This window comes from Anser anser (assembly GCF_964211835.1).
Source record: "Anser anser genome assembly, chromosome: 3".
In the NCBI taxonomy this organism is placed as follows: Eukaryota; Metazoa; Chordata; class Aves; order Anseriformes; family Anatidae; genus Anser; species Anser anser.
The window spans coordinates 72,045,665-72,065,202 of record NC_139722.1 but is presented as its reverse complement, the minus strand read 5'-3'; the positions used below and the strand labels follow the sequence as shown (position 1 = coordinate 72,065,202).

General features: G+C 37.9%; 1 long non-coding RNA gene across 2 annotated transcripts; it reads left to right on the top strand.

Annotated features, from left to right (window-relative positions):
• Nucleotides 1-1,756: 1,756 nt before the first annotated feature.
• Nucleotides 1,757-10,509, top strand: LOC310897393. 2 transcript variants are annotated; one of them, XR_014582310.1, is made up of 4 exons: nucleotides 1,757-2,926; nucleotides 4,042-4,120; nucleotides 5,422-5,510; nucleotides 8,862-10,509. It is a non-coding gene; the product is annotated as an uncharacterized lncRNA (long non-coding RNA). The 2 variants fall into 2 exon arrangements; XR_014582311.1 differs by lacking the exon at nucleotides 5,422-5,510 and having other exon boundaries at nucleotides 2,000-2,926.
• The last annotated feature ends 9,029 nt before the right edge of the window (nucleotides 10,510-19,538 follow it).

The following is a 19,538-nucleotide window of genomic DNA, read 5'->3' as shown; positions in this document are numbered from 1 at the left end:
AAATGTATGCTAAACAAACTATTTCACTGAGATTTCCTAAGATGTTAGTGTGAGAATATTTCTGATATTCTGTGCTTAATTAAGAGTGATATTAGCACTCATGGTGATAAAAATTGATTAAATAAATTTGAAGTCAGCTACTCCTATTCATCAAAATATGCAGAATAAAAAGAATGATAAATACCGTTTGCTAGACAGGATTAAAGAAAAAGCTAAGTTTGTAAAAATGATCCTTGAGGGCCTGAGATGTACCAAACCTATTTATACACCTTTCTTCTCCTCTTAAAAAGCGAATTTTTACTGGAAAAGTAATATAATGAAATTCAGCCTGCTGTGGAGAGGTCAGTTTCAGGGACTCTTGTCCCTGCTAGCTAGTGACTCAGATGACAAATTGCTGGTACAAATCATCAGACTGATGCCTGGAAAGAGCCAGAGCTGTCCTTGTTCAGTATTTTTTGAATTTAAATTAAAAACAAAAAATATATGTAACTTCTAATGAAAGAGTGCTGCACAAGAAAGTAAGAAGGGGGCATTAGGAAAAGGGGAAAATGCTCTGACAGGGTTTGGCTGGTTCATCTCAGCCAAAATCAAGAGTCCTAATGATGAGGAGGTTGGGGATAGGAGAGGAGAGAAGAGGATAGTCCTGCTCATTCTGAGCAGGCCTGATCATTTTAACCCATGTGTCCAGGTAGTTTTCATCCTGCATTTCCCAGGCCTTTGTGAAGTTGCTATAACAGTGATAAGGGGAGAGTCCACTACCTCCTAATAGGGAAGAGTGAGGGGTACTGTCTGAGAAAACTTGAAATATGAATATTATTAGTTTAAAGATTTTAATTTAATTCAGGCTGTTAAGCATATAAACTTCTTGGGAAAGAGCCAGGGTTTTCCATCCAGCACAATGGCAACCATATCAAAAGAAATTGGCAGTCTTCCAGAGCTACAGGGAAATCCTCCAGTCTGTTAAAATGGAAATGTTTTGTAAACATCTCAGTTTTGAGAAACTCTGGTGGTGGCAGGGCCAGAGAGCTCTGCCAGCTTTTCTAGTGGGCTGCTCTGCAGAGTGAGCCTCTAATACCTACAGCCACTGGTATTTCTGCTCAGAGACACAAGCCTGCAGGTCCAACAGACTTCAGGCAGGAAAAAGGATAAAGGTGAAAATAAAACATAGGCTATAGCATAAGCAATGGTATTTTCTTTATCCATGGAAAGTTTCACATACAGATTGCACTTTTGAGGATAACACTTTCTTGCAAGGGGTGAGCAAAGTGTCTGACTCCCCTAATCAGCAATGATTTAGAGAAATAGTCCTGTCCTAGATAATAACAGAGAAGAAAAAGAGCTTAAACTGGACAAAATAATTGCATAAAATGTCCTGATGCTTGCTGTGATTAAATGGAGAATATCCTTAACAGTTCACCAATGAAGGACAATGTCTTTCATTATCTATATCCTGTGAAACTGAAGAAAACAGTTAAATTATCTGAGTAAAATAAGGAATTCAGGCAGCTCTCCTGAGATGAGCAAATTAATAGGTATTCAGGAAGGTTGAAGTTCCAGTGAAGTTTATATTTAAATCCACTGCTTCCCTGTTTATGTAGGCTATCTTCTGGAATACATAAGCTCCTACATACAAGGCCAAACCGTTAAAGTTTGAAGCTACAACAGCCTGTCAGTCTCTCATTAAAATTATGAAAATGAAAATTGAATTCTCTGGTAAAGCTTCAGCCAACTCATTCAAGCCCTGGATGACTAAAGAGCACTGTTGGGTGGGTGGTTGCTTACTTTTGCTGTGTTTTTTGTTCTCTGTCCAGTTGTCATTGTGTGCAGAGGTGAACATGAGCATCTGTGATGGGTGCTAGCTAGTTGAGGGCAAGGGCAGATTATGCTCTTGCTTTCTCTAATTAGGCTGGTGCAGCTCTTTTCTTTCATGACTCCTTTATTAGATGGTGTGATTAGATTCAAAACTCAGTTAATTTCAATTTTATTAATTTATTTTAATGAATTACTTATTAATTTGAGCTTATACGCAGGAGGAAAGTACTTCTCTCTCACTTTGATGACCATATTACTTGATTTTTGTGGCTGGAAGATCTCAGTTCTTCAGTGTGACAATACTTTTCCAGTTCTGTCCATTTCCCATAATGTCCTTTGAGTTTCATCAGTGTTTAAAAAGACTGAGAATTCTGCCTCAGATGCGCCCATTACAAAAGTCTTTCAGCTGTAATATGATTTATTTAAAATATATAATTAATTCTTAAAGAGAACTTTCAACCTTGATTTGTCACTGTTCATTTTAAAATATTGTGAAGATCGTTCTTACATCCCTTCAAAGTCAGGACTTAAAAGTTACACTGAAGTTATTACATTTTTAAAGTAAAACACCCTACCCACAGCAAACTGGTGTTTCATCCTATAGTGATCTTAAGCTTTTGTCAAAAGCAGGATGTGAGCTATTTGCAAATGGGTAAGATATATTTGGTCTAAATTCTGGAGAAGGGGGTAAGAGGAGGAAGGGAAAACAACTGAAGAACAAATACCTACTTCTTCAGGATTTCTGCTGCTGTTAACAAGGGGAATACAGAATTTCTGATAACAGAAATCACCTGAGAGCCTTTTGGGAGAGGCTGGGAGCCAGAAAGCTCTTACCAACCTGAAAAGGTCCTGGTTTGACCATGAAGATCTGTAACATGACTGAGCATTGCTGATGCTAGGCAGATTCACAGCTACCATCATCTCTGAGAATCTTCAAAACTGCAGTGTTCCCTCTTACTGACTGACTCTCTTTGGTAACCAGGTTTATAGCACTGGCTGGCAACTTCTATCAGTTTTTAATATTTAATAAATATACAAGTAAAGATTAGTGGCTGAGACCACACACTAAAGAAAATGAAGAAATACATTTGAAGTGAGTAGAAAATATAAAAAGGTAAGTGCTCTGGAAAAATTAAGACTGGGCTTGCTAACTTAAAGGGCACTTTCAGTAATTTGGGGAGTTTAGAAGTCATCTGTCTTGCCTTTCAGTTCCGTGGCTACAGAATGGGGTGATTCATACTGCCTAGTTTCACAAGACAAATTAATTCATATTTATGAAGCACTTCAGATATTTTCTTGAGAGCACCACCCTGCTACCATCAGCAAACATATGCAAAGCCCTGGTGGTAAAGTGTGCCAGCTCCCTCTAATGCAGGTGTACGCAGAGAAAGATTGCTCTTACTATCAGGTATTCTGTTAGGTCTGTGAGGTAGATTCAATGCATCCAGCCTTACTGATGACATATGTGCGTGTCAGCACGATGCGGTATTATAACAATTATGATTTTTTTTTCAAACTTCTTTTGTCTGGAAATTATGCACAAGAAATATATTGCTAATGAAATTTTAACACTCCAGAAATAAATGTTTGCAAGCTATGAAGAACTAGAATTAAAGTTTCTAAAACAAGTAGAGAAAATAATTTGAAATCATGATTTGAAGACATTAACATTAAATATGCTGTTAAAGCAAAGTGTAATATTTCAGTTGGGCACCAAAAATTAGTAGGAACAATGAGTCATTTGAGTCTTAATTTTCTTATTGCTCCATTACCTATCCACAAAGTGGATATGTTGCCTGCTCTCAAAACCACAATATTTATTGATGATTGTGATACATTTTAAATAGCCTGTTTAAACTGTAAGAGACATCCATATAGAAATCTTTTTTTTTCTAGTCAGTCTAGCCTTAACTGATGTGTGGAGAATAAGACCAGAGGCTATAACATGAGTAGCAAGGTTACACAGAGATTGAGTAACGCCTTATTCATTGAATGAGACAGGAAACAATAAAATATGCTAACTTAATTAAGGCTACATCACAGTGAAAATGCACTAGGGATGAAAAGGATGAAAAGTTCTGCATAGTCTAGCTGAACTGATAAAAGTTACTGCTTTTGACTATTTGATTTTGCAAGCTGAATATAATTCAATCATTATGGAGACTATTATTGTGCCTTTTCATGTCATTACTACATCTTAGACCCCAATCTGTGTTCTGTATTTATCAGATTATCCTCAATAGCCATCCCTGTGGCTTGCAGCTCCAGGAATTTCACTGCTAAAACTGCAACTCCTGTGGAAGAACAGGTATGACACTGCCCACAGCATCCCAGCTCTTCCTGGGCAGGAGCAAGATGCTGAATGCTCCAGTAGATCATTCTAGATAGTCAACATAACTGTATTCTAAAAAATGTACTGCAGCAAATGAATCAGGGACACCATCCATCTTATCAGTCTATCTTACTCAATACCAAGTTTCTTTTTTAAAGAATCTATGGACACTAACCAGTGACCATGCTTTTCTGTGTTAATTAGTCTTGACTACATTGGTGAATTGATGGGTGTTATCACTCACAGTAAAAAAAGAGAAGCAAATAAACAAACAAACAAACAGAAAAACCAACCAACCAACCAAACAAACAAAACACAAAGAATTGCAGCTAAGTCACAGCCACAGTACTAAGGAAGACAGATATAGTCTATGTGTTTTTTCATCAGGTCACAATTTTATCCAAAACAGGGAAATTACAAAATCAGACCTTATAGAAATTTTTGTTTTCACCAAGACTTAAATTCATAAGAACAAATTATTTGAGAGTAGTATGTTAATATTTCTTGCCTTGAACAAAATCAGACTGAGCTGAATTGGCTATCTGCCTTAAATATATCCAGTGGTTTCATGGAGAAGCAAACAAATGTCCAGAAAATTTGAGGAATTGTATGAAGTGCAGCAATATGAAAGAACTGTAACCCTAGAAACTGGAAATAGTGTGACGAGACAGAAATGATCAGGAAGGCAACAAATAAGGAAAAGAGCAAGAAAGAGACCAAGCCATCTCCTGTCTGTGTCCCTCAAAGATTGCTCTGAGGCATTGGTCTCAGCTCTCTGCTGCTGGCCACTTTGTGATAAGGGCTGTCAAGTCTGCTGGTGTGCTCTTGTGCTGATGGTAGAACAACATTGGCTTGACCTTTTTATCAGAAATTGGGAAATATTTTGGGAAATAGACATCCTTAATACCCTGTGGAGACACGGAGAGATGAAAATACAAAAATATTTCCATAAATGTATCACCCATAACTGATAGCTCCCTATGAATTCATCAGCCTCACACACTGCTCTCTACCTTGGCAGTTTTGATTCTCCTACCCCTCAATGGGACATGCCCAGGGAACCATGGTAGAACAGAGGAAAAGAAATGTGCTTTAGCATGACTACCACAGCCTCCCCTAGGCTCCTGTCTACCTCCGGGACTCACGCTCAGCTCAACAGAAATGGTTCTTGTTGAGAAACTTGTAATTTTAGCAGTTGTGTCTAACTCATTAAATATTGATTCCAACTCTTGTTTTCAGTTGAGGCCACTCAGAGGTGTCTATTTGTTTCTTGTCAGATGCCTGTAGGGAGCCGAGGGACTGCTGTAGCAGCAAAGACTGTCTCATTTGGCAAGTTCTTGGTTATTGCAAACTGCCTCATCCCAAGGTGACAGCTTTTTGTCTTCATTCTGTTTTTACTTGAATCTAATCCCTGTTCATATTCTGCCAGTGGTTTATCATATCAGAGCTGAGTGAGAGTGAGCAGCAGAATGAATTATTTTTTGCACAGTAATAATTCACAAGCACAACACTGCCATTAAATTCCCCAAGCATAACAATTTTGACAGCAGTCCTATCAGACTTACACGGGTTCATAGGTCTGATATGCAACTGATTATGTTATTTCTAACTTTTTTCTGTTTAGCTATCCTACTATAAGCAGCTTTTGCAATCCTGCTGGCAGGAATCTTGTCTCTCCTGAACTCATTTCTCACTTTGTCATGCTGTTTATCCATATCAACATCCTGTAAAATTGAAGACTGCTGAAATGTTATTTCAATATTTAATCTTCAGATTTTGAAAAACTCTAGCCCAGCTGTATCTGAAATGAATCCTTGCAGGCCATTCAAGCTTTCCAATGTGCTTTTGATTGATATGAAGTAGGGAAAAAAGTCTTCTCAGAAGGTATATTGGTAGGTTATGAATTCTCCAAGATGTCTTCTTCCTTACGTGTATTCTCCAGGCATATCCACCAGGCTTCATCTGATGTTGGCAAAGAATGTTTACAACTGGATTTCCTTATACTGAAAAGCATATATATCTTTTTGTTCTTTCCCCAGAACTATGGATGTTCTTATTTTTTTCATCCATCTAAGGAGGGGAAAAAATAACCACAGAAAATTTCCTTTAAGGTCATATTCAGAACACCTTAAGGGAGGATCATTTTCAGAAAATCAGGTGACTCCCAGCTTCATCTCCCAAAAATGAAATGAAATTGAATCTCATTTTGCATCATCTACCCCAATCCACTAATTCACTGCTCACTGCTGAATGTCTTAGAATTGAAAATACTCACCTGTTCCCATTTGCAGTTCCTTGTACCTAGGTGCCAAGACCACATGTTAAGGTGTTACAGCCAAAAGTGAGATGTGGAGCTCTTTAGGTAGGGCTGCAGCACCTGCAGCAGAGGCAGGTAGCATCACTTTTTAACCTGAGGCATAAAGTAGCCTTTATTCTTTATGCTAGATTAGGTCCTAGAGAAAAGCTTTGCAATGGAGCAGAGAATGGCAAGGTGTATAACACTGTTCTCCTGTAACAGACTCTTTTAAGATATTTCTGCAATTAAAAAAAAAAAAAAAGATTTAAGTTTATGTGTATGGGTCCCAACAGTCTCCCATGCTTGCAAGAAGGGCAAATGACTCTAGCTCCAGATGAAAAAATATATACCTTAGCAAAGGGAAAATTTGTAGTATCAAAAGTTTAAATAGCAACTGAAAAATATGTATGGCACCACAATAGCATTGAATCTATTGTAAGTATGAAGGGATAAGAAGTACAAACTCTCAAAAAATCATATGCTGTTAGCGAGTAAATTCGTGTTACTCTACTGAACAGAGTGTTAAAGAATTAATATGTAAACACATATTTAAAATTGCAGCAATGTGTAGCACAGGGGTCATTTCTGAATTCAGTCTCTGAATTGTTGGTTTTAACTGTGACACACAGTCACATCAGCTAACACTCTGCTCCCTGTAATGCCACCAGCTGACTGAAAGGCTTATATGTACATCACTATCCTTTCTAAAACTTGTAGAAGGATTTGTGTTCATCTACAGATGTTTCATACGTTATTTGCGTTATATTATGTGTATCCTTTTTTACCTTTTACGAAATTAATCTCCCTATCATGAAACCTCCCATGCACCCCCATTTCTTCAAGATGACTTTTGTAAGAATTTTTCCCACATCTGTCTCTGTCAGTGATGTTAACCATCTCAGTATGCACAGGAGGCCATGCTTCCAATCTTGTTTAAGTGCACAAGTTATTAGAGCATTCTTTATCACATAAGTCACCCGAAAAGATCATGTAGTTTTACCAATGCTGCTGAAAAAGTCCAATATTCTCTTATATATATTATAAAGTTTAATGCAACAGTCTCCCATGGAGCTTCCCCTTTCACTGGATTTTACCTATAATTTTCATTCTCATTCACACTACGGCAACATTTAACATAAAATATAAATAAAATATATATATCATAAAATATATGCTGTGCTAATGCGACACCTTCCATGGATTTTGGTCCTCCTGTACAGTCAAAGGAAGAAGCTGAAGATATAAAGAGTCATTGAGTAAAAAATTTGGAATTCTGTACTTATTTGTACTAGACAGGTATTTATTATAGTAAGATTCATCTTTATTAAGAGTAAATAATTACTTCCTTTAGCTGTTGCTTTGTTATTTTGCTCTTAATACCTTTTCATCCTCATTCTCTCTTTCATAATATGCAAAGTTTTTCTTATATATTTTGTGATTACAGGCTAGTTGGCATAATTTGGATAGATTTTAGATGACTGATCTCTCCCATGTTCCATTTCAGAACTTTCTAATTGACACTCAGGTTTTTATTTCCATCAATAAAATCATTTAATTTTTTTTTTTTAGTTGCAGTGTTTTTAACCCAAGAGCTTACTGCAGCTTTGAAAAAAGACCATAAAATGTATTTGATAAGATCTGAGTTGAGTTGTGTCAAAAGTAATTTAACAACCCTGAGTATATATCTATATATATTTATGGAAATGAGAAATGTTTTATTCAGGAAGTGATGTAATGATATTTGATCTTATATTTCAATAAGATGATTTTCTTAAAAAGAAAACTATAGCCTGAGATGCATGCCATATCTCAAAGTACTTTGAGATTATGTACAGGGTGTAAAATTTAATGTTCATGTAAAATGCGTGCAGGATTATCCACTAAAACCAAACCAAAGGTATTCAAACATTTAACTTCTGTTGAAAAGACATTATTGGTTTAACATCCTGATTTTCAAAGCATTTGTCATAATGGCAATTAGGATGGTGGATTTCAATACTCCCAGTAGTTCATCTACAGTCTAAATTTCTCTTGGAAGTTAATTGCAAGTCTTGTCTCATCTTCCAGATGAGAATTATTGTGTGAGGATGTGCTCACATCTATTCCAGGCTGCAAACGGCTGAGCACACCAGCAAGTGATGCTGAAAATATTGATATATTTGCAGTGTGGGAGACTGACACGGTTGGTTCACTTAAAAGAAGGCTTATTTTTCATGATGTTATGAAACTTCATGGCTATATGTAAAGGATAGCCATGCTCAGGTAGGGCATTTGCTTTCTTGTGATTATGGTTAACTTATCTTAAACTGGCCTGGTTTAGTGGAGAGGACATGCCCCACTGTGTATAGATAAATTCTAACTACATATAATATAAAACTCTAATTTATTACAATTATTTCTTAATTTCAAATCCTCCTACAGCTATCACCCATGAGAAAACAACTGAAGCCATTTTTTTGCTGTGGCTGCTGTCATTGTGTGATATGGAGCAATATGTGTCTATTTGTACAGTGCTGCAAAACCTTTAACCCTTTGGAAGCATTTCCACCACAAGAGGAGATTCATCTGCCTTTCTACTCTCAAGCCAGTGAGCCACAAAATGTTGATTCCTGAGAAGTTCATCTCTGAGAGTGTGGAAACTCAAGAGACTTCAGTAGGTCCAATAAGGATTTCACCGTTTTTGAGTCTTTGTGGGAATTTATTCCCTGACATTTAGATGTGACACATGAGATTTTGAAAAAAGGAAACAAGGCAAGATTTGTAGGAAGAGGCAGTATGTCTTATTAAATTAGATTAGTCTTTAGGTCAGAAAACCCTCACTCTTGTCTGTCTTGTAAATTTTTAATTATTATTTTAATTTCAATTATCAATTATCCTGCTTTTTATCAATTTGAAAAAAAGAGAAAGAATACTTACAAATCACATCTCATTACTTTAAGAGGAAACAGTACAAAATTATTACATAGTTAGAACCGTGCTTCTCATCTGCATTTAGTCTTAAATCTAGAATTGGTAAAATTTCTTTCTTTTTAGCTCTGAAGAATGAAATAGTTTTCATGTCAGGGAGAAGCATTTTACACTTCTATGTGCATGCTCTGGCTAATGCATCTCCACGTGAAATACTGTGGGGGAAAAAAAAAAAAAAAGAAAAAAAAGTGGTTGTTTGGAAGTACAGAATGAGAAGAAGGGTCTGAGGTCAGTCCCAAGAAAAGCCATCTCTGTCAGTGTGGACACTCATACACTAGGAAATGAGTAGGAGTAATGTTTCACTTCTTAGCAGCTCAGTGATAGCATTTTTCTTTTGAAGCAACCTGGACAGCTCTGGTCCTTTGATCAGATCTTTCCTGCCCAGAATTTGGATACGTTTTCTGTCAAAATACAGTTGCAGGTAGCCCTAGGAGATGTCAACTTCCCATGTAAATTATGCATAACATTTGATTTCCTCCTTGGACTTTATTATAAGACTAACAAAACCTTCACAATCCCCATACAAATATTAGTTTCAGTGTCTTGGGCCAGATTCTTTTACATAATATTTAGGCACAGTTCTGCCTTTTAAAAAGCTTCCATGTAGAGAAATTAAGACTGCTCACAGAGCTTTCAATCAGAGAAAGTCCAGTTAGAGGGAGTCTTAGGGACCTGACTAATAATTAATGAACCAGACAATTAAGGGATTGCAATTGTAATAGAGTGGGGTGGAAAAAATAAAAAAATAAAAAAGCAAGCCATAAACTCTAGGGGAAGAAAATCCTTTTGATTTAAAGGCATTCTAACATTAATCACACAGGGCACAGTTGTCATTGGTTATGCAATCTGAAGCTGCTCTTTTTGTTTCCTTTCACTCACTGTGGAAGTGGAGCACGAAGCAGTCACTTTAGTTTCTTCGTCAGCATTTTGAAATGCCTGATTGAACTGAGGAGATAAAGGACACTGTCTTTTACCTACATCCTCACAGTTACATCTGTGCTGTGCTGGTCTGTAAGCCTTCTTAGCGATTTGTTTTCAAGTCTCTCTACAAAAATTATCCTCTGCATTTCCAACAATGCTATATGTACATTTTCAAAAATGGTATGAATATTTGCTGTGAATGTATTATCTGCACGCTGCTTTCTGCATTCAGTAGGGAAAACTCATCATTCAAGTCCATAAACAACAATTTTCAAACAAGAGGAGGGGAGAAGGAAACAAATATTTTTCGTATTCATGTATGATGCAATGAATTCTCCACAAAACAAACCCAGCTTTCTTTGACACCTAATTTTCCATTTCTGCCTTCATTATAACATGAAAATGGTTAAAAGCAAGTTGAAATATTTCAAAAATTATTTTCTGTATTAAATAACATCCGGGAGAATGGAACTAATTTTTATACACTCACACAGGCACAATCACACTGTATGGGAAATGCAAACATATATCACTCATTTGTATATATAGAAGCGGTCCTGTTTTCTAAGAAATTGAGGCTGCCATCAGTGCAGATGAACATCTCGGAAGACAGTTAACCTTGAAAAGGATTTAAGTATTATAAAGTGCAAGCAATTCAACCTGAGTCCTTGTACAGTGCTATGGAAAACGTGAGTGAGAACCTTGGCCATGTAAAGAGGAGAATAATGAATAGCAGAAGGCAGGAGGTTTTGCTTTGTTAAGTGGCATTAGCAAGAGTGATACTCATACACTGCCTTCACCTCCTGAGCCCACACTTGTGGGGGGGTGAAGGGGGGTGTTGGAGAATCTGAAATGGGAAAAGTGAGAGGAAGAGAAAATCAATGATGAGCTGTGCAGGGCGCCCCTTATCTCAGAGTTGCACAAGCACATGAAGTTGGCATACACAGGAGTGCTGGCTGCAAAGGGCTAGCCTACCCTTTCTGGGTTTGCAGTCTTTACCCTGTTTTCACCACGCAGCTGCACAAATACTATGTAGGCAGAAAGGAGAGTGCAGCAGAGGGACAGGAGGAGGTCAGGACAGTCTCTCTGGCTGCTTGTGCTGGCTTTGCACTCCCAGGGAGCTAATGCAGGAGAGGGAGAGGGCTGGGCAGTTGAATTTGCTTAGCTTGTCAAAAACACTAAAGTAATTTGATTAAGCATCCCCAAGTGGGCACTGAGTAACAAAAGGTTCTTGAACATCTTTAAAGAAACAGCCTAGCTAGGTCCTTAGCTCCTGGTCAGAAATAAAGACACGGAAAAAAAAAAAATAAATAAAACACCTGAATTGTGAGGATGCCTAAGAATTAGAAGAAAGAAAAATCAAGTATATGGTCTTTTTTATGTTTTCAAATCCATAGTAATTCTTTCTCTGGAATACATAAACTACACACCCCAAGACACCAAGTGCCAGGTTCAGTGGAGGGAGAAACGGATGAAATGTAATGGCCTGAGATATACAAGAGGCGATACTAGATGACCTGACTCCCTTATGGCCTTAGAGCTCAGAGAAATAAGACTGTGGCAAGCTATGCAATTGTGTTTAAATATATACTGCCAAGTTGCAAAAATCTTTTACTTATTTTACAGAAGTCTGGGAACTGGTGCAAAAATAACTTTTACCTTGTTTAAAATTGTTTTCAACTTTTATTTTTCTGAGCAAAAATATAATGAAAAGCAGAGCTGCCTTAAAGACATGGAAGAGATGGTGGGTACTGGAGAGGGGTGGGAAGGTTTTTCTGTAAATAACACAGTCACGGTGGATCCTATGTGTCAGACTGGATTTGATGAAGTTTCATTTGTTAGTGCTCCATGCTCCTGTGACAATTCCCTGGTCTGCAATTCCTTGAACTCACATTTTTAACATTTATTTAGTTGTATCTCAGGCAGGTAGGTGGCAGAATACCATGGCAGCCCAGTCCTGAAATAGAAAGTACCAATTAAACAGCAAGGAGTGAATGCGTTTCCACAAATGTCTCCTCCCACCTAATTTTTGTTAAACACTCTCAACACTGGCAATTCTGTGGAGAAAAAAAAAAAAAAGTGATTTGATTTGTGTAGTACTACTTCCCACACCAAAGTAAATTGTGGTTTGCACTCCGTGTCTGATGTTATAACCATTGAACCCATGGCCAGAAGATCATTACAATTTTTTGAGGCTTTAAGCAGCTGTTTTTGCAGCACTGTCTAATGCAGTTGGGTTTGATTTACAGATGTCAATTTATATAGTATAAAGAGAGGACACGGATCTTGTTAAAGAAGGTCAAGGAGCTCCCGGGGTCCTGAGAGCATGGATGGAAAACCACCAGTCTATGTGATGCTGCAACTGAGTATAAGGCAATAAAACTAACTTTGGTACAGTTTTCCTGTCTGCAGTATGAGCTACCTAGACATTTTATGATTTGACATGTAGAAAATCTTATTAATAAAATGATTCTTTTAAAATAATTCACAGGTTTATCTTCTCTTTAATAAAAACAAAGCACTAACAACTTGCCAATGGCAATGATGAAAAGTTTTATAAACTACTGCAGTAGTAGGAAAAATAATGACACCAAATCTGAAATGTGAGTCAATTACATGAGCTTTATAACCATTTTACAAAATAAGCTGAACAATTTTGAAAGGACAAACGTTATAATCCTAACCTCAAAAATCCCTCTGTTCTTTTAGTGAGGCTCTGCTCTCTGAGGCTTCAGTAAACTGCAGGGAACCTGTGAGGAGTGTGTTAGTTAGCCCCTACCACTGGTATCCTTCTGGAAAAGTGGCTTCAGCTGCAGCTGACATTTTTCCATAACTAAAAGGTAAATGCCTTTCTCTTAAGCATTACGTGATTCTGTTTTCTTGAGAGACCAGAGAGATTTGCAAGGTGGAGATAGGAACACATAGCATTCAAGGTGGGCAAAACTGTTCTTTTCTGTTGTTGAACATTTGTTTCTCAAAAGAGAAAGGTTACCCCTTTTATCACTCAGATTTTTGTCATTGGCACAGGTGGAGTAGACATGTACCAAGAATGAGAATCATTTACCTGCCTGTATGATGCAGAGAGAAATTTTGTCTAACTTAGGGATCTAGACACCCTCCAGTCTACAGGGAGAGAAGCAGCTCTGGCAGTCCATTTATTCCTCCCACACACAAAAGTTTAAGATACACAAGTCAATGTCTGAAGGTGCTTTCCTTCTCTCTCTTGCCTATGAAGACAGCCTGGCAATGATATCTAAATTTTATATGTGTGAAATTATCCAGTATGAATGCCACCTGCAGCACTTGCTTGGCAGAGGAGACGCAGACTAGCACAGTGGCTCTCATCAGGTCTCTGAATTCCACTTCGATTTATTGTAATAATCATATGAGTTCTGCATTTTTGAGAATGCAAATGTCCACAAGACCTACAATGATGTCTCAATGCTGATTTATTCAAATGCTCTCTATACCAGTTATGGGCACTCTCTGTGCTTGTACTTGCTTCTTCAACAAGAAAATATCTTGCTATTTAGATTCCATCCCCAATACTAGGCTGTATTTAATGAAAACACTTTTAGTGATGGGAAAATAAGTTTAGGTGTAATAAAAATTGATTTTTAACTGAAACCATACGTTAAAATTTCACAACACTTTTTTAGTAATCAATTTTTCCAATTATTTTTCCATTTTTCCGTGTTCTGGTCTCTGTACCTACCTCAAACTTTGTTTAAGCGAGTTTATCCTGAATTTATGTTATCAAAACTGGGTGAAAAGATAGTGAGAACCAAGCTTTGTAAAATATCGGCATATAGACTGGAAATTAACAAGTCAAATTAGCTATCAAAGGGGAATGACTACACTTGCAGAAATTTGGTAAAACCCTAGATTAGTGCCCAATTTTTTTGGATTATTCAGCAGATATTTCAGACATTTTTGAAACTCTTTAGCCATCCATATAACTTAAAGTCTTGATGTTACATGCTCTTCTGAACTGTGGAATGGATTTGAGTCACAAGCCTCTGAGCATGGATGGAAGGTGCTGTGGCTTAACCCCAGTAAGCAGCTGAGCACCACATAGCTGCTTGCTCATTCCCACTGCCTTCCCCAGATGGATGGGAGGGGGAAGAGAATCATCAGGGAAAAAGTTAGAAAAATGGTGGGTTGAGATAAAGACAGTTTAATAAGAAAGAAATATTAAAAACAAAGAATAAAAACAAAGGAAAACAACAAACAAAACCAAACCAAACACTACCAACAACAAATGATGCACAAAGTAATGATCACTGCCCACTGATCGCTGCCCAGCCGGTCCCCAGGCAGTGGTAGCCCCTAACAAGCAGCTCCCCCCAGTTTTATTGTTGAGTGTGATGCCCCATGGCATGGGACATCCCTCTGGCCAGCCCAGGCTGTCCTGGCCGTGTCCCCCTCAGCTCCTGGTGCACCCCCAGCCTCCACACTGGCCAGGCACCACCAGGAGCAGAAGAGTCCTGGGCTCTGTGTGAGCACGGCTCTGCAACAGCTGAAACATCCGTGTGTTGTCAGCATTATTCTCATCTGAAATCCAAAACACAGCACTATGCCAGCTACTAGGAAGAAAATTAACTCTATCCCAGCCACAACCAGGACAAGAGACAAGTAGGATATCCATTCAACGCTGCCTTTCACAGGATGCTCTTATATTTCCATATATTGATGCTCAGTCATTCCCATGGGGTCTTGACCATGCCTGTGTATCAAAATAGATGGAGAGGGCCCAGGACAGTCCTGCCACCAGCTCTGCTGCACATTTTGTGCTCCAGATCTCAGTAAGAATGTAAAAAATATGCCTGTAGACGGAAGCTGCTCTTGAAGTGAGGAAGATCACATGTCAAATGAACCCATCTTTGATGGGACAGCTTCAATATCAGCTCTGACCTCAGCATGCTAACTGACCGCTGACCAAGGGGATCACATAACTGCATGCTGTCTCTTACATAGGCTCAGGGTCCTTTTGAGACAGATCTGTTATCTCAGCTGAGGTAAGATAGATGCTGGTCTGTGCTGTCTGAGATGCCCACTTTAAGTTGGTGGAGTCTAAAGCTAGCATCAATTGTGTGGTTGCCATCTGACTTCCTGCTTCAGGAACTCAATTAACTGTAACAAGAAGTGCAAGCATTCAAGCAGAAAAAAGCTGGAGAAGAGCCAAGAGGGTGACGTATCTCAGGACCATGGTACTATCCATCAGAATGTTTGCCAGTGCAAAGAGAGAGGATGACCCTTGGGGGAATGACATTGTAGCAGTGGTACAAAATAGGCAAAGACAGACTTGATCCAAAGCAAGTAATAACCTCAAATTGCTTTCTGTGGATTCTGCAACATCCTGTGCTCACAGCTGTGGGAACTCAAGGCAAAAGGTGGTCTTGCTGATTCTTCTGTTTTTCAACTTTCAGCTCAGAAAAAAATTCCTCTTTCACTATTCTAGATGGGCATTCATCAAGAAAAATCCTGGAATTTAGCATATGTTGTTAATGAGAGAGAAACATCCCAGCCCAGGAGGACAGGAACACAGAAAGCAGAGAGCTTCTGGCTATCTCTTCATTCAGGCAGACTTGACTGTGACAGTACTGCATTGCTGTAGTGAGCAAGGGAACCAAAAAGGGGTGCTTAACATTACACAGACAGTGACAGGTGTGCCCTTAAAAATTAACAGAAGAAACACTTTAAATCAAAATGTTTTAGTTCCCCCTCCCTTGATTTTGTTATCTCTCTGTGAAATTGCTGGTTCCCCTAATTGGATGATGAAATAATTAGTTGACTCTGACGTTTGTTTGGATGTCTTTTAATTAGGAACTGCTTTCCATCAGATGTCATGTCAAAACAGGTTTCTGTATGAGAATTTTTGGGAGTCACTTGTTTCCTGTGTGGATTCTTTTACTATGTTTTCCTATGATTATAGAGGATTTTATAACTTTCTTTTTCAACTTTCTTAAGAGCAATTAATTCTTGAAGGTTTATGATGTATTTTTTTTAATACAAGTCAATATTACATTACTTAAATTTATTTCCAAAATGTTATAAATGAACATTTTAAAAATGTCCAACGTGTCCCAAAATAGGCAAAACAGCATTTTAAATTAGCATTTAGGTAACTTTAAAAGAGATAAGTTTGATCTGCTATAAAACTATTACTTTCTTACCAAAAATGCCTCAAAATCTATCAAAATTTCATCCTATTAACAATAATTTTAAAATCACCATGGCAATGCAAAAGCCACTAACATCTTTGAAAAATATTCCTTAGAAAAGTGATACCTTTTTTTTGCTAAGCTGTTTAAAGACAATCACCATATAGTATCTGGGTAACTTCTTATGAGTCCATGTAACGCTTTTGCACACCAGCACTGAAATGTACATCACAAACCCTTATTTTTTGATGTAAATAACATGCACTCATGTTAGTTCTGCATAAGTGCCTATCCTTCTGCCTGTGGGACAGTAGAAAAATGACACAAAAAAGCTAATTTAGGTAGTTTATTGCATGCACATAGGTGGAAGTTGAAGCATCTCTGAAATAATTCTTATGTAAGCGATCTACTTTCCAGAACAGAGGGAGAGCAATGCATTTTACCATTTTACTGCTCATGGGAAGTTGTTCCTCAGAATGACCCTGGAGGTAATTCTGGTCACTCACAAACCAGAACAATAAGATAATTGTATTACTGAAGAAAAATATAGACTATTCAGAGCTTTGTAAACTTGGTATCTGGCTTAAGTTATGCTCCTAGACTAATTTTATCAGGCAATGTAAAACTGCTATTTTTTATAATGCAGCAATGAAACAAAATTTCTTCAGGTAGCCTGTCTTGTACATTTGGTTAATGGTCATGACAGCTGGAAAAGGTGCATAAGCTGCATATTTCAGAACATTTTGCCAAGATGTGTTCGGTAGGTAAGCATACCTACAGTCTGAAAGGGTTGTTAGGCATTGGAATAGGCTGCCCAGGGAAGCGGTTGAGTCACCATCCCTGGAGGTCTTTAAAAGATGTTTAGATGTAGAGCTTAGTGGTGTAGTTTAGTGGAGGACTTGTTATTGTTAGATGATCTTGGAGGTCTCTTCCAACCTAGATGATTCTGTGATTCTGTAATAACTAGAAACAATTATGTTTCCAGATTTTTTTTTGGAACTGTCAAATAAAGAAGTAGAAAAGTAATGTTTAAGCCAATTTCATAAATGTAATGTGGCAAATTAAGGGTACTACTTTGTTAAAATAATAGTAACTATAAGTCTCTGTTAAAATGATGTGTGAGCTACAACATGATTCCAAAGTATAACACTGTTTGTTCAGAAACTTAACAGAGGCACAGGCATGAAGAAATGAAGGCAGACAACCAACACTTACTGAGAGGAATTATATATCTAAAGTGACTTTGAAGGTTGGACTCAGTGATCTTGGAGGTCTCTTCCAACCTAGATGATTCTGTGATTCTGTCATTATGAAAACTTTTAGAATACATTATCCATACATTATGAATAATTTTAGAAAAAAATCAGGAAATATATATGTGATTTGCTGTATTTTACTGTTTGGGGCTGCTAAGAAATAAAAATGTGATAACAGAATAAGCCTCTCAAGAAAACAGAGTCTTTTCAGACTTGCTTGTGTGATACCTTTTGTTTGCAAACCCATTTCATGCATGGGAAAATTCCTCATGGAGATTTATTTTTGTCCCCTAGGAAACAGAACTGCATCATAGGGGGATAGAAATAAAAATCCGGTGTTTTTCACAGGCTTCTGTGACTACCTGATGTGTGTCTATGAGAGCAGGGTAGAGAGAAATACATACTACTTGAAATGACATTGCTGTAGCAAGACCAAAAAGCACTTCAAGTTACAATTTTATTTATTTCTTTTCTCCATTGTGAGTTCTTTTGCAATTAGCAGTCCTCTTCTCCACTTCTTCTATGATCTGTCTTTCATATCCTGGCATTTAAGGTATTTGTTGTGTCTTTACTGGGGGCTTATGACCACTGACTGGCATAAACCATTTCATACTTTGCTTATATGTACTTTGGCTTTGTCCATCCATGACAGAGCACCAGGTATCACTGCTGTAGTGGAGGTTTGCTCTGCAGAGAGCTGCAGACTGGCTCTTCTGCTCTTTCTGAGGCTCTGGGATGAAGTATTATGAGCCAGGGAGATTCATTCTTGGCAGAATCCATACCTGTGGGTGACCTGTTGTTACTGTCCAGCCCTGGTTATTGTGATACCTGGTACCAACAGCCACTGTGTTGGGCCTTTAGGAGATGTTTGGTTTTGTTTGCTTTTATTTTGTTTTGTTTTGTTTTGCATTTTATTCTTTTTCTATTTTTGGTAATATTGGTCTAATCTGCTAGTGGACCCAAGGAATTTTCCAGATATGACTTTTTTCCCACCCCTTCAGTAGGTGCTTGTGTAAGTTTGGTGTGTAGTCCCTGCCTGTTCTAGAAACAAACTCAAGTTGGTTTTGCATTATTAAGAGCATGTGTAGATGGAGTACTGCTGCCTCTTTCTCCCTTTCTCAGAATATGTTTAGTATGTGATCTCATCCTTGATGTTTGTGCACTTGATCTTTCTTCATTATTTTCTTTTCCCTTCTATCTTTATTATTCAGTTGTGCTTGATATGTCGATTTTTCGTATAATTTGTGCCCTTACTTCAGGTACTTGCAATCTTTAGAAGATTTTTCTTCATTAGAGGGCCTCTGTGTGTATACCTATCCCTCTCACTTGAGCAGGTATAGTAAGCACACTTTATCTTTTTTCGTTAATGTCCGTATCTCAAGGATGACTGTGAAGCAGTTAATCTTTCTTTATTACTGCTTCTTTTCTCAGTGTCCGGCACTTGAATATTCTAACTTCACTGACTTTAGTGGACAGCGCCCTCCCCTACCCCCCACCCCCTTTTTTTTAAAAAAATTTGCCTCCAGCTGTGACAATTTCAGGCCATCCAGCCTGGCCTCCTGGAGGCTACACCATACAAGATGCAGGTCCTGTACCACTGCCATTGGGAGTGGATATAGAGGGTTGGAAGTCATTGCAGCAGTTCCTGTTCAATGCCCCAGTATTCGTGTGCACAATTATGCTCTTTGTTTACTTTCGAACATTGCTTATTTGAAATTTATTTTTTTATTTATTTATTTTATGCTGACAGTATCTTTGTCTATGCTAGCATTCCCATGACCATGATACAG